Source organism: Bombus vancouverensis, unplaced genomic scaffold (assembly GCF_051014615.1).
Source record: "Bombus vancouverensis nearcticus unplaced genomic scaffold, iyBomVanc1_principal scaffold0049, whole genome shotgun sequence".
NCBI classification, from domain to species: Eukaryota; Metazoa; Arthropoda; class Insecta; order Hymenoptera; family Apidae; genus Bombus; species Bombus vancouverensis.
In genome coordinates, this window is record NW_027468940.1 from 197,104 (window position 1) to 203,103 (window position 6,000).

The window sequence follows — 6,000 nt, forward strand, 5'->3', positions numbered from 1 at the left end:
AATAAACCTAAGCATTGTTCTAAGGACCATCCATAAACCGAAAACACTTACAGGGTTAGAGATTCCTTCAAGCTATTAAGATTACGTCAAAGGATTCAGTTTATAGGATATAGTATGTAGTAGATCAGTATATAGTATAAAGTTTCAGACGGCGCACGGACCATCGTACGCGCCGTAACAGAGAGAGTTATAAGAATATACATAAAATGTAATTAAACATCGCAAAAGTAACTTAATTAGAAATGACTAGAATGTATGATGTATAATATAATGAATTCAAATTGTCTAAAAAATATTACAAATTTATAGAGATTTTACTATAAAATGTTTTTAGCAGAAGCTGATACAGTTATATAGCATTTTCAAGCATTTACGAACATTAATGTACGAATTTGAAATTAGCAATATTGAAGCGCGGTACTCGGAAAGACGAATGTACATGGATAATTGTATGCACTAATCAACGATACGGTTATAATTGCATGCTTGATAGAAAAATATCATCGTAAAATTGATATGATTTCATGGAAACGCGTCTAACTTGGTATCTCGAAAGTATCTTAAGCAAACTAATTAGCGTGCCTGTTATGTCTTTTAAAATGTAAATTAACATGTAACAAAGAAACCTTCATCAATTTGATTCGCTTCAAACTGCGCAAATAAGTAGTATAAATAATATTTGTGATAGATTTGGCATCAATTCCATGTTTCCTTTAATATTTGCCTTTAGAAAGTTCAATTCGTTTCACGATTATACAAATTACTAAAAAAATGTCTATATTAGTAATTTATTTATTTTGCATTAATCGTGACATGTTAGTTGCATTATGTTATATGTAAACTACCACAGAGGAAAAATGATAATCTTTCAGTTATTAGTTTTCTGATTTTAATGTCATTTTATGAGTACTTTAACACGAGGTACTTGTAAATGAAAACAACCAATTAGGTCTAAAAACATAAGCCTGTTACCAAGACTCTTATTAAATTGAACAAGCTTTTCAAAAATCGAACGTGTATATTAACGCGAACTTATTATTTGACTGATTTGACTGACATCCGAAATTGGTGAGATCATATGAAATTTTGCTTTTCGCGGTTCGGTGTATAAGAACGCGTCACCGATTGCTCAACTTTCGATATAAAAAGCGGATCAAGTCTACCGGATTATCCTACAGACACGCATTAATTCGTAAGAGTTAGTCATCATCTGGATAATAATTATCTGAAGAAACTTTCAACGTGAAAATATAAAATTTTCATTGATTACATATTGCGTTCGCCATAATTGAAAAAATGGTAAACCTTCGATCTCATCTTTCTAATACACATTTTCTTTACCTCGTGATAAATAAATTCTTGGAAATTTAGGAAAATTTTCAGTGATCATTTTAAGGAATTTGACAAATTTCCAACGAGACTATGTGACACCGTTAGGTAAAAGTGATTCAAATGTAGTAGCGATATTAAACGAGAAATCTATAAAGGTGTCATTAGAAATTCTAAGAATGTCTCTGCATCTTTCTCTTAGGTATCACGCCAATAGTTTTCATTACCGTGATGTAATATTTATCATGCTTATTTTGTACGTAAAACGAATCGTTGGAATATTCCCGAAGCTAACGAAGCATTTCCCAAAAGTTAAACCGAAGAAATTAACGCGAATAGTTAAGTGAAATTTTTCCATTAACTTGCTGACCAACCGGCAAATAAAAAATCATAAAAATTGTTTCAATGTGTTGAGGTCACGGATAACTTCTTTTTTCATTGACGATTACCAAACAGGTAAAATTTCGAAATTGTACGAAGGCCACGTGACCAGATCGTATTGGAATTTGAAGTGCATGGAAAAAGACAACTCGAAGTACAAACCTTGAGCTGTACTACTCGAAGTACAAACGTGAACTAATGGATGCAGAAAAGCAATTAACGCCAAACATTCGAACAGCATCTTGGAGCCCGTCATTGTTCTGAAATAAAAGAAGTGACGAATTAAAAAGACGCAGGACTAATAATAATAAAGGAAACTTAGTTCGTATTATAAATTGAATTTACATTAGAAAAGAAGCACGATCAAGCGAAACAGATCGTAGAAATGACAAATATCATCGATATACGTTTCAGTGTAATTTCACTTTTGAAAATTATTTAGTTTAATACGATCGTATTCATCGCTCTGAAACTTTCATTGTGCTGCAATTTGTGCTGCGTCTTTTTAATTTCTCTATCTTTCTGTGTTTTCGGAAAAATTACTTGAAAGATTAAGAATTGCTTGCCTTATTTTATTTTCGATTAGTTAGGATTTGATTATTCCAGGTAAGCTTTATTATTTATAACAGGTTTTATCACTTGTTTATTATTTAGGAGTTTGTTATTTTAGGATTAGTACCTTTTAGGATTTCTTATCCTTCGAGTTTCTGTTTCAGATATCTAGGTCTATTTCAAGATGTTTTATTACATTAGGATTATTTATTCGATTAAGATAATTTAAGAGTTTCACAATGTACAAAGAAATAATCGCGTGAAATTTAGATTTATGCTTTAAACGTATTAAACACGCGGTAATTTCAATGTCTATAGCCTCGAACGTGTTCTGATTAGTTGTGTCATTGTCTGTGACATTGAAATCACAAAAATCCATTGCAAGTGTGCTGTCATGCAATGTGGATGTAATTGGGTTTTTTGGGTATTTCCTGTATCATCTGATTTGTACAGTACTATTTTAACGCAAGGACAGGAAACTTATTATATATTTCCCGTCCATTATTTGAATCGTTGTGAAGTGTAACGAATTATATTCGATTCGAGGAGATGTTAATGAATTACTCATTTCATATGTAATTACATGGAAATAAAAATCATTGCAAAAATAATTGATCTAATGACAACGGAATTTCCAATATTTTTTTGTTTCGTCACGTCTTTTTCATAATATATCTTTTATAGGTACGTGATTTATTAATCGTTCGAATGGAAATAATTATTCGTATGATATTCAAATGATTCTAGCCATAAAATAAATTAAAACGATACCTGTCAATGATATGCAATCTGCGTATGACGTCAACCTCGATCTATGCTTATACAAGAAATTTTATCAATCAATGACTAGATATACAATAATCAAATATTATAAAATTTCCTGAAAACCTTTAGGTGTTAATATTAAGGTGTTAATATCTTTAATATTTGCAAGTTATTGTTTAGCGCTAATTAGTTAGAATGTAACAAGTGGTGTACCAGAATTGAGATAATTAAGCCACACGAACAATCTTATTTAGATCTTTTTAATTTTTTAATTCTCTTTTGCTCTAATACTTCGTAAAATTAATCTTCATTAGCTACTACACTTCATAGAATAACAAGAGATAATTTTTCTTATATAACGTTTCATTCATAAAATCTATCATTAAAGTATATCTTCATAAAAATATCATTCCATACTAACGGTATATTTGGTGTCATACGAGATAACAGTTACCAGTGATGACATATGTAACTTTATAAAGATATCTCGTTTTATTATATATTAAAAGAATGTACTCATTGCTGCTATATTTCAGATGAAAAAAAGGAGGCAATGATTTTACAGTAAAATCGTTCGTTTACAACTGATTCATTTACATTTCATGATAATACTGTGCATTCTGAATATGCTATGATTTGGTTTAAAATAATAAATAGTCCATTCTTGCATACTATTGCTCCAGCTTTACTTGTATTTTCGATATTGGTATAAATAGAAAGACAATTAATGTCGCTCGAGTCTATTTTCGGATCATTTATATTACGTTTAATCCATATAGTTATTATATGAGACATAGTATCGTAAAAATTGAAAGAATAAAACGTTCGTACAGGAAGTACATTTTATAAGAACTCCAACAAATCTGCGTGTGCACCTAAAATACAAACTGATAGTGATTGTTCATAAGTTTATACAGATTATCTAATGTCAATCGAAGGTATCAATTCTTTTTCTCCATAAGAGTACTTTTTCATTTATATGTGTTCAAAAATACATGTGTTCAACCGTGAAGCATATGTCACCTACAACGAAAAAGAGTTTTCCTATACTTAATATTTCCTTTATATACCTATGAAAGTCTATTCTTCGCGTAGTATGAAATTATGAATAAATCTGAAATATTGTTCAATCTGAAAAGAAAAATAACTTATTGACATCATTCATTGATACGAGATTCAGAATGTTTGTTTTGTCTTGCAGAAAAAGAAGGCAGCCCTTTCTTTTAATGTGAAATAGAAAGCGAAAATTTGAAAACAGATTTTTTGGAAATTTACTTGCAAATATCGTTTTCAATATCGTGATTTTCTTCCCAATGGTACTGTACTTTCAAATTTTCCAGTATCCCTCTAAAAACAAAAAGTCGAACCTCGTTATTATTAACGTAGGCATTATAAGGAAGAGAAGTATTAGAAAGCAGCTCCTTTTTATTATGGATTTCTTTATAATCATGTAAATAAGAAATTCCGGAAATTTTTTCCTCAAGAATTTAATTCTTGTGTTTTGATTGATAATTATTACACTGCATACTAACTTTTCGCATACTGTTCGCGTCTAACAATTTCCTAATAATAACTACTTCAAAATTACATATGTTCTTGCACGAATTCAAAAGTACGTATGATACAATTACAATTGATTCTAAAATAATAATTATTTGAAGATATTAAGATACTAATTAAACGAGTCACTATATTTCAAAATCTGGAACAACAAATTTTTATTTATAAAAAATGAAACTGTGGTTATATATTCTTTGTCATGATGCTATTTCTTATTACCATGTCGACATTTTTTAAAATTCATTTTGTTATCTCTACGCAATATGAAAATTCATATACTGCTTAATATTTTTTACATATTATCCATCCACCGCATGATATCTCCTGAAAAATCAAAATATTAATGTTATATTATTACAATGCTTCTTAAATTTCAATTTTTGACAAATTTGAAATCCAATATATTTTGCACAATTATTATTTATCAAAAAATTCTAAGTTAGTAACTTTCTTTTCAAATGGCAAATAACATATACTTTGACTTACCTGTAACTTTTTGCTCCTAATCATCATTTCCCCTTATAGAACATCATTATTGTTCTTATAATTACTACCAGTGTCATAGATATTGTAGTGGCTACAACTGAATTAATAGAAAATGATAAATAACTGTGTATAACACTAACACATAACTGTGTATAACAATGACACATAACTTTTACTTACATATCAGTCGATAAGGGATTACTGTGATATCCTGTTGATGTTTCTTAAGGCACTTGATTAGGTGTGATACGGTATCATTCCTTATGGTATACTGTAGATAAGTATTTTAGAAAATGACAAGAATAAATATAAATTATTCAGAGGTTCCAGTTTCGGCTTAGACATAAATACAGGACCATTTGCAAAGAAGAAAGGGTGCGTTTCTACAGCCTCGTTATAGTAACCATGAATACCAATCTCTGAATTACTGGTTACTAAACATAAATATCCTATAAAATTTAATATATTTCTTTAATTTTTAATACATACATGAGTTAGTAGTTCTAAATTATGAATCATCCTACCTGTGATATTACACTTTTCCTTATAATATCATCACTCAAGTGAACAACATTAAGATCATGTAAACCATGTCATCCTATCTTACTGTGAAGATACTTAGTTATGTTATCTAACATTATAAAAATATCATCAAATTCAAGTCCTTTTATTCACATCACATGGCCACGACCATCTGGTTCTTCGTTATATAATGTTCTAAAATTTGTCGTACATATAGGATGTACAAACCGTGATATCAAGGTATCAGTTCTTCCTTCCCAAGGGACAGTTTCATTAAAATTCTGATAGAATTAAAAATTAATCATTAATATTCTAACAATCATATATGTTAAATACATTATAGTCAACGATATATACCTGAGCGAATGTAGGGGTCATTCCTTGATAATTATAAATGTCATCAGC